Source organism: Macrobrachium nipponense, chromosome 30, assembly GCF_015104395.2.
Source record: "Macrobrachium nipponense isolate FS-2020 chromosome 30, ASM1510439v2, whole genome shotgun sequence".
NCBI classification, from domain to species: Eukaryota; Metazoa; Arthropoda; class Malacostraca; order Decapoda; family Palaemonidae; genus Macrobrachium; species Macrobrachium nipponense.
Genome location: NC_087218.1, coordinates 33659134 through 33673641, shown reverse-complemented (window position 1 = coordinate 33673641; position 14508 = coordinate 33659134). Strand labels below are relative to the sequence as shown.

At 35.5% G+C, this 14508-nt stretch overlaps 1 protein-coding gene across 1 annotated transcript in view; it reads right to left on the bottom strand.

Moving 5' to 3' along the window:
- The window catches only part of LOC135202418 (ER degradation-enhancing alpha-mannosidase-like protein 1), a 300462-nt gene that overhangs the window by 185112 nt on the left and 100842 nt on the right, over nucleotides 1–14508 (bottom strand). The window lies entirely within an intron of this gene.

The following is a 14508-nucleotide window of genomic DNA, read 5'->3' as shown; positions in this document are numbered from 1 at the left end:
CACGCTAGCGCTAGTGTGGTTAGGGTGTGGTTAGAATGCACAGCCCACTATCGGGGAGTATATGTAGGTAACAACCTGGCAGAGAGCTTAAGTTTATTTTCTGCTCTAAAGTCCATGCAAGGGGAGGTGGGTGGGCTCTGATCCTATAATTACTGTTGAAGTATATACAAAACCTTATTTTATTATAAAAATATCATTTTTGTATATGGGACTTACCCAGTAATTATATAGATGATTACACATTTAACAGGAGGTGGGAACCATGTACAAACTCTATCTCAATACATTACATATACTAGTGTAATGAATCCGAAATAAAAAATGCCAACATAAGATAATATGCTTGTTGTTTCTTTACCTGGCAAGTGAGCACTGCAGATAATTACTCCCTCTGGTCAGTGCTCCACTTGACCCATAGAGTCAGACTTCTGGACCAAATTTATAAGAGGGAGGCAAGCGTACCTCTTATAAATAGCAAAAACACAAGAACTAGTTCCTACTTCAAGAGCCAAAATGAAGTCATGGGTTTGTCTCTTGTTGGCTTCCACTCCCCCCCTCCCCCCTTGTTGGGGAGTGGTGGATAAATACTCCTATCCCTACTGAAAGGGATAGGATGGAGCTCAGTCATGTAGCTTACCTGCTTCTGCTTCCTGTTCAGCGTAGTGACGACCACGGCCTTCAGCCCACAGGTAGAGGAGGAAGAACGAAGGAGGAAGAGAAGCCAGTCACACTCTTTCACTCGTCCATTCATGCAGTCACACAAGGATGCGATGCTTTCTGTCCGCTCGGGTGCAGAGTAGGCTACACAATTTGTTGAGCAGCCACCACAGGTCCCAAGGAAAAGGTGTCCAAGAACCTGTGGTTAATATCCCGAAGGTAAAAGGAAGTGAAGGTGGTCTGGTTGTCCCAAACCCCTGCCTTTAGAACCTGCGCCACAGAGAAGTTCTTCGAGAACGCAAGGGTTGGACCAATACCTCTGACTTCGTGAGCTCTCGGACGAAGGGTATGGGTGTTGTCACTACCATCAGTGTCGTATGCCCTCCTGATCACCTCACGCAGCCAAAAAGAAAGTGTGTTCTTGGAAACTTCTTTCTTGGTAACCCCGGTGCTAACGAATAGGCATTAACACTCAGGCCTGAGGTGTCGAGTTCTCTTCAGATAGCGCCGTAGCGCCCTCACAAGACAAAGCAGCATCTCATCCGCATCATTATCAGTGAAGTCCTTCAGGGAGGGGATCATGAAAGACTCGAACCGGTCGTCAGGGACCGAAGGATTCTGAGTCTTCGCTACAAAGTTCGGGATGGAATCGAGCGTCACGGATCCCCATCCACTCGAATGCTTGATGTTGAAGGAAAGACCATAAAGTTCCCCTACTCTCTTCGCCGATGCCAGGGCCAGCAGGAAGAGGGTCTTGAGGATCAGATCCCTGTCTGATGACTCTTGGAGTGGCTCGAAGGGTCTTCGCGTCAAACTCCTAAGGACGAGACTCACATCCCACCTAGGGGGCCTGAGTTCCCTGGGTGGGCAAGACCTCTTGAAGCTCTTCATCAGGAGGGAGATCTCGAAGGAGGAGGAGATATCCACTCCTCGCAGTTTAAGGACTAGGGCCAGGTCGGCTATGTATCCTTTAACTGCGGAGACGGAGAGGAGCTTCTCTCGGCGAAGGAAAACGAGGAAATCCGCTACATGCTGAATAGAGGCTCTGAGAGGAGAGAGACCCCGTCCACGACACCAACTACAGAAGATGGACCACTTTCCCTGGTATACAGCTGCAGAGGACTGTCTGATGTACCCAGCCATCTCTGTTGCTGTGCTGCGAGAAAAGCCTCTCGCTCGCAAGAGATGGTGGATAACAGCTAGCCGTGAAGACACAGGGACCGAACAGACCGGTGGTACCATTCTACGTGTGGCTGGGACAGGAGGTTGTGCCAGGGGGGAATCTCTCTCGGTGCTTCGGCGAGCAGAGCCAGCAGGTACAGGTACCAAACGACCTGAGGCCATTTGGGTGCCACCAGGATCATCCGAAGATTCGCGGTGACCAGCAGCCTGCTGATCTCCTTGCAAATCAGACAGAACAGGGGAAAGGCATACACGAAGAGGATGTCCCACGGGTGTTGAAGAGCGTCCTCTGCAGCTGCCCATGGGTCCGACACAGCCAAGTAGAAAACCTGGAGTTTTCTGTTGTGCCGGGTGGCGAACAGATCCACAACTGGACGCCCCTACAGGTTGAAGAGCCTTTCCGCCATGTCTGGGTGAAGGGACCACTCGGTTCCTATCACCTGATCTCGACGGCTGAGCTTGTCTGCCACCACGTTCCTCTTGCCTGGAATGTAGTGGGCTGACAGCTCTACCGAGTGTGCCTCGGCCAACTCCTGCACCTGCAGCAACAACTGATGCAACGGGAGGGACAATAGGCCCCCCTGTTTGTTGACGTATGCCACTACCGTGGTGTTGTCGCTCATCAACACCACCAAGTGTCCCACCAGACGACCTTGAAACTCTTGGAGAGCGAGAAACTCCACCTTGAGCTCCAGGACGTTGATGTGAAGGTGCTTGTCGTGATGGTTCCACACACACACGCAGCCAGCAATTCCTCCAGGTGTGCGCCCCATCCCTCGGTCGATGCGTCTGAGAACAGCAACATCTCGGGGGGGAGTGCGAAGAGGCACTCCTCTTACGAGATTCCCGTCGTCCAGCCACCAGGCTAGGTCCTGCCTCATCTCCTCCGTGAGAGACACGGGGAAGAAAGGTGGGTCTCTTGCCTGTGACCAACACTCCTTTAGTCTCCATTGAAGAGACCGCAGGTGAAGACACCCATGAAGGACTAGCTTCTAGAGAGACGACAGAGGAGGAACTGCAACAGACCCCTCATGGTCTCCTCCTGCCACTTGCGCGTATGATCTGGTCGGTCCTAGGACTGTGCCAGGTTTGTAGCGCGTCGTGGCGGGATCGGGAGGAGCGCACCCCTTACGATCACTCCTGGTTGCCTCACTCTTCCCGGTGTAGCCCGAGGAAGTTGAAGGGATAGAAGAGGTAGACCTAACGCTCCCCCCTCACCCACCGGCAGAACCGGTGTGCTGGGGGGGCTGCAGGTGGGTTGGCAATCGAGCTGCAGGCCTGGTCGAGCGGGTCTCCTGGGAAAGCGGCAGGACCGAGAACAGTGGCGACGGTCCCGAACGTCAGAAAAGCTGCTGCTGGTCCCCCTCTCCGCCTGCGGTCCCGGTAGGAGCGGCTTTCAGGGGACCGACAGAGTCCGCTGTTGCGGTGGGAGCAAGGCCTGTCCTCACGGCACGTCACGCCGCTTGGCTGGTCCAGGCGACCGAGGGGACCGCTTCCTCGCCTCAGCCCGTGGCTGGTCTAGCTGACCGCCAACTGCCGGACAAGTAGTTAACTACCGAACCCCCTTGTTCGAAGCTTACGACCGGTTCAGCTGCTGCTAAGTACCTTCCTATTGTTAAAGGACCGAGGGTTTGTATACATATCAGAACAAATATATATATATAATATCTATATATTATATATATATATATATATACTATAATATATATATATATATATACATACATACACACACACATTCGCGGATTTCTCTCGGGACCGTTTCCCCGCATTATTCGCGGAAAATTCGCGAATTCGCGGTATTTTTCTATGAGAAATATCCACAAATTCCTGGTTTTTGTGATCAATTTCATCATAAAATGCACTTTTTGTGATAAAACTTAAAAAAACCAAGTATGAAAATTTTTAGTGGTTTTTCTTAAGTTTTAACTAACAAAATAGGCTGTTTTTAGCGCTTTTATAGGGGTTCCAAACATTCGCGGATTCTAACTATTCACGGGGGGGTCTGGTACGCATCCCCTGCGAATACGGGGGGAACACTGTGTGTGTGTGTGTGTGTGTGTGTGTATGTATATATATATAATATATATATATATATATATATATATATATATATATATATATATATATATATATATATATATATATATACTATATATCTATATATCATATATATATATATATATATATATATATATATATATATATATATATATATAGATATATAGATATATAGATATATATATATATATATATATATAGATATATAGATATATAGATATATAGATATGTAGATATATATTATATATATATATATATATATATATATATATATATATATATATATATATATATATATCTATATATCTATATAATATAATCAGCAATAAGTCACCAAACAGTACGTGACAAATATGTACGTAATTAGCCACATGAAATGTGAAAAATCAAAGACCAGGTTGCCAAGGGCGCTTTCGTGTATTGCGTACACTTCTTTGTACCCCGAAGAAGTGTACGCAATACACGAAAGCGCTTGGCACCTGGTCTTTGATTTTTCACCTTTTTCATGTGGCTATTTACATATATATATGTGTGTATATATATATATAATATATATATATATATATATATATATATATATATATATATATATATATATATATACAGTGTTCCCCCCGTATTCGCGTTCTCTGGATTCGCGGACTCACATTCGCGGATTTTTCTTTGGAATCTATCTAGAAATTATTCACGGACGGACTCGCCAATTCGTGGAATTTTCCGACGAAAATAATCACTAATTAGTGTATTTTGATGTTTATTTTCATGACTAAATACATTTTTATGATACATTTATTTACTAATTTTCAAATATTAATTTTGATTAATACTGTATTGTAAGTTTAATAAGTTTAAATGATATCACATAATAAAAATAATAATTCTCTCTCTCTCTCCTCTCTCTCTTCTCTCTCTACTACAAAGATGTATGCTTTTTTTTGTATGATAAATAAATGATTTACTATTTTCAAATATTAATATTAACTTATACAGCAATAATATCAATTCATTAAAGAAAATACCATAGTGAATTAGTAAGATTTTAGCTTATAAATTTAAAAAATTATGGAAGAACGAAGGAAATCCCAGTCAGATTCTTTCTCTAACTCAAGGTACTAAAACTCAGATATACGTATCAAGTTAAGTGACCGGAGGGGAAGGAGCTGATTTGTGGCTGCCATCACGTGGGCATGGAAACATTTCCACCCCCCCCCCCTCTCTCTCTCTCTCTCTCTCTCTCTCTCTCTCTCTCTCTCTCTCTCTCTCTCTCTCTCTCTCAAAGCGATGTATGTTTTTTGGATGATGATTTACTAATTTTCAAATATCAATATTAATGTAAACATCAATATAAATTCATTAAAGAAAATACTAAAGTGAATTAGCAAGATTTTAGTTTATAAATAAAAAGAATTATGTAAGAAGAATTAAAGAAAATGCTCTTTACCCTGCATCTCTCTCTTTGAACTCCAGTAGCAAGCTGAGTTGGCTGGGGTCCAACAACTATGTTGCCATATCTCAGGATAATGTAAACTCTCTCTCTCTCTCTCTCTCTCTCTCTCTCTCTCTCTCTCTCTCTCTCTCTTTTTACTGAGATGAGAGAATTTCTATGGTACATGTGTATGTTTATTAATATTTTTGCATAATAATAATAATAGTAATATAACTATATTCAAAATTCATGTGATAGTATTTTAAAGAAGTACAATAATCTATCCACTTCACTCTTTTAAATAAGGACAACTCTCTCTCTCTCTCTCTCTCTCTCTCTCTCTCTCTCTCTCTCTCTCTCTCTCTCTCTCTGCTATTGGCTGTTTATATATTTCTAATGGTAAAATGTTTAAGATTACTTTAAAATGATATTAATAATACCAATTCAATGGTATATTTGATGTAGGATAATACTTTAAGTAGACATTTGGTATTTGTGATTTCACATTTCCATTGTTCCCTTGTAAAAAGAAAATGGATGTCTCAAATAGTAACAGTATGAAAGAAAACGTGCATGACTGAATACTTATGGGGGGACTGAATTATTTTCACATACTTAACTAAGTCATTCAGTACGTACATAGTATGTATTTATGTATAAACATAAAATGTAAGATTTACTTTAAAATTAGTATTAATAATATTTCAAAGATTAATATGAACCATAATAGGAATATTTTATGTATATTTGATGAAGGATGGTCTTTAAGGGATACTTTGGTATTTGCATGTTTAGGATAGGAGTTTATGAGCATTTTAGAGGGGGGTCCAAACATTCGAGGCTTTTAACTATTCACGGGGGGTGGGTCTGGTACACATCCCCCGCGAATATGGGGGGACCACTGTAAATATATATATATTATATATATATATATATATATATTCTTATATATATATGTATACATATATATATGTATATGTATAACTATATATATATATACTATATATATATATATATATATATTATATATTTATATTGTATATATATATATATATATATATATATATATATATATATATATATATATATTTACAGTGGTCCCCCCATATTCGCGGGGGATGTGTACCAGACCCCCCGTGAATAGTTAAAATCCTCGAATGTTTTGGAACCCCCCTCTAAAAATGCTCATAGACTCCTATCCTAAACATGCAAATACCAAAGTATCCCTTAAAGACCATCCTTCATCAAATATACATAAAATATCCTATTATGGTTCATATTAATCTTTGAAATATTATTAATACTATTTTAAAGTAAATCTTACATTTTATGTTTATACATAAATACATACTATGTACGTACTGAATGACTTGGTTAATGTATGTGAAAATAATTCAGTCTCCCCATAAGTATTCACTCATGCACGTTTTCTTTCATACTGTTACTATTTGAGACATCCATTTTCTTTTTACAAGGGAACAATGGAAATGTGAAATCACAAATACCAAATGTCTACTTAAAGTATTATCCTACATCAAATATACCATTGAATTGGTATTATTAATATCATTTTAAAGTAATACAAATTCAATATAGTACATTTTTCAAAATAATTTCAAAATGTGGCGCACTTTCCCCAGTGTACGGTAATAATATAATATAATATATAATATATATATATATATATTAAAATATATATAATATTATATATATACTATATAAATATTAGTATAAATATTATATATAAATATAGTATATTATTATATAATATATATATATATATGTATAATATATAATTATACTATATTTATATATATATATTATATACCATAATATATATATAGATATATATATATATATATATATATATCTATATATATATATATATATATATATATATATATATATATATATATAATATATATATATATATATATATATATATATAAAATTACATTTTTGAAATTTATTTTGAAAAATGTACTATATTGAATTTGTATTTTTTAGACAATTGCCATACTTAGAGGAGTGTTGTAGCTATTTACCCTGTGAATTTCAGCACTCTCCATTGTCAAGGTATATATTTATTAATTATTTGTACCTCATTTTTTTTTTTTTTTTTTTGCATCTTTTCCGATACAAGAAATGTAATTAGTTGGTTGAACAAGAAAATATTGTCACATATACACAATTTTTTGCTTCTGAACTAGAAATATGATTTTGATGAATATGTTAGATTGCTAAAATAATACAACAATAAGGGAAAGCTAAGGATCCTCTGGGGCAAGTGTGCCTTGCCTGTTACTGAATTGTCTAAACTGAACTATTAGTTCTTTTCTTTGACATAGGTCACCATGGTGCGCACCTGTAAACCTGTAGATGGGAAACCCCGAGCCAGGACCTACAGTCAGGATTACTTGAGGAGAGCTTTGCAGCATGTGCAGGCTGGAGAATCGTTGACTAAGGTGTTGCGTGAGACGAAGATTCCCCGCCGAATCCTCTGGGATCATGTCACAGGTGTTAGAGGGAGAACCTGCTCAACTGGAGGGTGGCCAAATGCTTTGCTGCCACAGGAGGAACTCTCCATTGCCCAACACATGGCTGCATTAAGCATTATGGTTATGCATTCGATGACCTAGAGTTACAGCATGCTGACATTCTTCCATCTGCAGCTCACTTAGTTAGTCCAACTGGTATTGAAACACTTGCAGTCCTTGAAGGAAGGTGCAGGCAAAAAACCAGGAGCTGCTGCTCGAGGTCGGAGACTGTGTGTTTCACCTGGCAAAACTATAAGTGCTCATGACCTCGCTTCAGCTGGGCCATCAGGAGCCAAGAAGAAGAAAGTACCGGTACGCGCTCGGCAAGCATCGCCCTCTGACAGTGAAATCAGTGGAGTTTCTGAACTGTCTGATCCAGATTCACCAGACGCTGAACCGCCAGAGGTAGAGGCAGATGAGGTACCAGTAGAGGGTGATGCAGCACAGCCAGAGCAAATTAGTGTTGGGGATTTTATTTTGGTAAAGTTCCATACCAAGAAACAAATTGTACATTATGTAGGGAAGGTAGTTGAGGAAGTTGAGGGGTAGGTCGGAGAGGAGGAATATGTGGTGGATTATCTACATCGGCGGTATGACGACGACTAAGGCGAGAAATATGCCTTTGGCAAACCAAATGCACCAGACAAACATGCTGTAAGTGTGGCAGATGTATTGAAAAAGCTGCCCCAACCTTTTACTCTTAAGAACTTAACATTGTTCCACAAGCAGTGCTTTATGGACCTCACTATTCCCTAAGTTTTCACTGTACGTCGCACTTTCCCCAAAGTGTGGGGTAAGTGTGCCAGACTCTTAAGCATTTTTTGTACAAAAAACTATATTTTTAATTTTGGTCAAAATAATACCAGAGAATCTCAAATTGTTACTTTTGTTTTAGATACAATAAAAAAAAACTTGTAAATGCAGATAGTTGTTTTTCTATCACCAGGTGAAGTAGAAAAACCTTACATTTTGAGGCACACTTTCCCCAGTTTACGGCATATATTTATATATATATATATATATATATATATATATATATATATATATATATATATATTATATATATATATATATATATCAATTCAGGAATGCCAAAGAGGACCACATGGATGTTTTAAAAGATTTAGTTTCATTGAGAAACGTTTCACACATGACTATGTGCATCATCAGTCTGAAAAATGACAAAATAATAACATTATTTTGTCATTTTTCAGGCTGATGATGCATATAGTCATGTGCGAAACGTTTCTCAATGAATAAATCTTTTAAAACATGCATGTGTCTTCGGCATTCCTGAATTGATGTTTGAGGATCATACTGCAGATAGTATATATATAGATATATATATATATATATATATATATATATATATATATATATATATATATATATATATTGTATATATTGTGACAAAGTGCCAAGTATCTAGTTACTACACTTACCATTCATTTATTGTTACCTCACAAAAGCCAGACACCTGAACCCTCATCACAGGTACTAAACGACTGAATACTCTAAAGGCAACAGTGATCCCTAAGCAACTTATCAGTATTGCAGAAAATCAGAATAAGTTCATCAAAGCAGGTGTGAGGTAATCTTGTAAGTAATTAAATTAATCAAAGGGCATCACTCCATCAGCAACTTTAAAAAGTAAGTATTTCCCTGATTTCAGAAAGTCTAAATATGTACTTCCCTGGTTCTAAGTCACTTCAAGTTAATGAAGGAAAACAGATCAATTACCACTCTATATTTCTACCTAACATCAATATAATCATATGCAAATATACTGGTTAGAAATGAAAACACTTATAAAAATTTTAAATACAAAAATTTATTATCACTCAAAATTTATAAGTGAAATTCACAATATCAGGGAAAATTACTGTTACTTGAAAACAACACAGAGTTTAATTAATTCTTGAATCAATTAACCCTTAACGCCGAAGCGGTAAAAAAAAAAAAAAAAAAAAAAAAAAAAAAAAAAGAAAAAAAAAAAAAAAAAAAAAAAAAAAAAAAAAAAAAACTCTCCCGTGTGCCGCCGGAGGTGTTTCAGAGCGAGCGCGGAAGCGGAAAAAATATTTTTTTCAAAAAAATCACAGCGCGCTTAGTTTTCAAGATTAAGAGTTCATTTTTGGCTCCTTTTTTTGTCATTAGCTGAAGTCTAGTATGGTAAACCATCAGAAATGAAAAAAAAAGTTATCATTATCGTATTATAAATAAGCGATATATGATAGCGCAAAAAACAAAATTTCATATAATTGTATTCAAATCGCACTGTGCGCAAAAGGTTAAAGGTAACAAGTTACTTTTTTTCGTTGTAATGTACACTAAATTGCGATCATTTTGGTATATAACACATTGTAAAACGATAAAAGCAACACAGAGAAAATATTATCACAAAATAATGCATGAATTCTAACGAGAGGACGTAAACAAATATTTTTTTCAAAAATTCACCATAAATCTAAATATTGTCCTAGAGACTTCCAATTTCTTTCAAAATGAAGACAAATGATTGAATATTACTATACTGCAAGAGTATTAGCTTACAAATGCAGTTTTCGACCATATCTGACGAGTTAAAGTTGACAGAATGTCGAATTTTTTTTATATTTTTTTTTTATATGCCATTATTTCGGAAATAAGAAAAGCTACAACCTTCAAATATTTTTTTCATTTTATTACTACATGAAAATTGCGCACATTTTCATATATAATACTCTATGAAATGCCTAATATGAAATGGAGCAAATATTCCGAGAATGGGACGTAAGCATTTCGGAGATTTGTGGCGGAGAATCCGCGCGCGAAGGGAAGGAAAGTTTTTTTTTTTTAAATTCACCATAAATCTAAATATTGTGCTAGAGACTTCAAATTTGTTTCAAGATGAAGATAAATGACTGAATATTACTATACTGTAAGAGTTTTTAGCTTACAATTGCGTTTTTTTACCATTTCGGTAGTCAAAGTTTGACCGAACGTGGTTTTTTTTCTATTTATCGTGATTTATATGAAAATATTTCAAAAATGAGAAAAGCTACAACCTTTAATTATTTATTGTTGCATTCTACATGAAATTGCGCACATTTTCATATATAAAACTTTATGCAACGGCTAATTTAAAATGGTGCAAACATTACCACAATCGCACGTATGATTTTTTCCGAAGAGTTACTGCGCGGACGTAAAGAAAATGTTATTTTTTCATAAATTCACCATAAATAGAAATATTGTGCTAGAGACTTCCAATTTGTTGCAAAATGAAGGTAAATGCTTGAATATTACTAGAATATAAGCGTTTTTTTAGCTTACAAATTGCATTTTTCGACCATTTTGGTAGAGTCAAAAGTTGACCGAAGGTTGAAAATTTGTCACTCAACATTTTTTATATGAAAATATTTCAAATTTGATAAAAGCTACAACCATGGGTTGTTTTTAGTTGTATTGTGCATGAAATTGCGCACATTTTCATATATAAAACTTTATGTAACGGCTAATTTAAAATGGTGCAAACATTACCACAATCGCATGTATGAATTTTTTCGGAAGAGTTACCGCGCGGACGTAAGGAAAAAGTTTTTTCATAAATTCACCATAAATCGAAATATTGTGCTAAAGACTTCCAATTAGTTGCAAATTAAGGTAAATGATTGAATATTACTAAATATAAGAGTTTTTAGCTTACATTGCGTTTTCGACCATTTCGGTAGAGTCAAAGTTGACCGAAGGTTGAAATTTTGGCACTTATCGTTATTTATATGAAAATATCTCAAAACTGATGAAAGCTACAATCATGAGTATTTTTTTGTTGTATTCTACATAAAATTGTGCACATTTTCATATATAATACTCCATGTAATGGCTAATTTAAAATGGTACAAAAATTATGTCAAAGTGACGAAATAATTTCCGAGATGTGTCACAGATACTTTTTAGTGTGGCAAGAAAAAAATTCGTGCTTGCGCGCCTGCGTAACGATTGTAAACAAAACAACACCTTGATCCGTGAACTCCAAGCATCCCCCAAGGCGCGTGATTCAAGAGTTTTTGGCTGGTAGGCCTAAAAGTATTTTTCCGCGAATTTTTAATAAAACTTTTGTATGTCGACGTAAAATACGTCCAGTCGGCACCCGAGAGACAAAAAATGTCAATGTAAAATACATCCAGTCGGCAGTAAAGGGTTAAGTAAAATTAAATCAAAAGTAATTTATCACAAAATTCAAGAAAATTAATTCAATCAAAATTCAAAAGTGTTAGGCAATAATTGAGATTTGGAAATTAATTCACAAGTCCTAAACAACAATAAAATTTGAAAAGAATTCTAAGTATAAATGCAAATTAATTCACAAGTATTATATTTAATTAAATGTGCAACGATTAAGCAATGAAAATAACTTAGTTAATTAAATTGTGAATGCAAATGAAAACACAGACAAATGCAGAAAATACCAAAATTGCAAAAAGTATTAATCACACAGAATATAAAATAAAAACACACACTTCAATAAGAAAATGGATATATGCACAAAAATAAACAAACACAAAACACAAAAATTTGCAATTTGTAAAAATGTAAATAGTTTCACTCAAACCACTGTAACTATTAGTTATCAGTTATTAGTTTTTACCAAACCTTCATAACCATCAGTTATTAGTTATTACCTAACCACTGTTCCTATTAGTTATTAGTTGCAACTAATAAAAATATAACACTTTACCTTGGAATACCAACTTCTTTCTTTCTTTGCTGCAGGCTTGTTTCACACTTTCACAAAACTAGGCGCCGTTACATAACAATGTTTGTTCAGATTCCACAAAAACACTAAATAAACTCTAAGAAATATAAAATTTCAATTCTACAAGTTACGAGTGACGATTCAATAAGTACGAAATTGTTATGTTACTTTAAAATCAAAAGTCCTATGAGAGAGAGAGAGAGAGAGAGAGAGAGAGAGAGAGAGAGAGAGAGAGAGAGAGAGAGAGAGAGATGTGATCGCTTTGAGTATCTAAGCCCGAATGAAATCTTTCATTTCGCACAAGAGCTGGGCAGCGGAGATGACACAAAACATTTTGAGACACAATTCTATCTAGAAGCTTCCATTATGACGCAACTTTACATACAAAATGTGAAACCTGCACGGGGTTCTCGGCAAAGACATACGTGTACGAGACCAGTATAAATTCATGTTCGTACCCGATCGAAACGGAGGTCAACCAATAATTAAGATTGTCATGTTTTGATAACAACACGAAGACTCGAGCTCCCTTAATTTCGAGGAGATGAAAAGTTACTGAAACAATTCTAGCTTTGAACGGACAAAGCAAACCCTCTCTTTCTACATTCTATGTTATATATTCTTTTTATACATATGTTATGCGAAATCTGAACGCACATTTAAAACATCCTATCTCTAAGCTATCTAGGAATCTGAAAAAAAAATGTTGCCAAAATCTTATACACAATATTTTATACAGTCAAAGACGAGGATATATTGCATTTTGAAAATGTAGCAATATATAATATTATGTATATATATATAATTAATTATTATATATAGATATATATATCTATATATATATATATATATATATATATTATGTCTATATATGTATGTATATATATGTATATATATATATATATATATATATATATATATTATTATATATTATAATATTATATATATATATAATATATATACACACACACACACACAACACACATATAAAAATCATAATTCTCTCCTTCTCTTCTCTACTACTACAAAGATGTGATGTGTGATGAAATAAATGATTTGACTACTTTTCAAATAAATTAATATTAATTTATACAGCAATAATATCAATTCATTAAAGAAAATACCATAGTGAATTAGTAAGATTTTTGCTTATAAATTTAAAAAATTATGGAAGAATGAAGGAAATCCCAGTCATATTCTTTCTAAAAAAAACTCAGATATACGTATCAAGTTAAGTGACCGGAGGGGGAAGGAGCTGATTTGTTGCTGTCATCAAGTGGGCATCAAATTTCCTCTCTCTCTCTCTCTCTCTCTCTCTCTCTCTCTCTCTCTCTCTATTACTGAGATGAGAGATTTTTTATGGTACATATATGCGTAATATGTTTATTAATATTTTTCAAATAATAATAATAATAATAATAATATAATAATAATAACTGTATAATTACAAAATCATATGTGAAAGTATTTTACAAATACTACAATAATCTCTCTCATCTCTCCTCTCTCTTCTCTCTCCTCTCGTCTCTCTCTCTCTCTCTTAAAGCGATGTATGTTTTTTTGTTTTTTTGGATGATGATTACTAATTTTCAAATATCAATATTAATGTAAACAGCAATAATATAAATTCATTAAAGAAAATACTAAAGTGAATTAGCAAGATTTTAGTTTATAATAAAAGAATTATGTAACCCCGTGTCTTGTTGCGTAGCCAGCTTGTTGGCTGGGTTCCAACTGTCAAATCCAGTGCTGCCATCTACGGATCATTGAAGATTCTCTCTCTCTTTCTTTTGCTGATCATATATATATGATTAAGTTTCTATGGTTACATGTTGTGTTTTTATTAATTATTTTTGCATAATAATAATAATTAATAATATAATAATAATAATATGAACTAATCTCAAAAT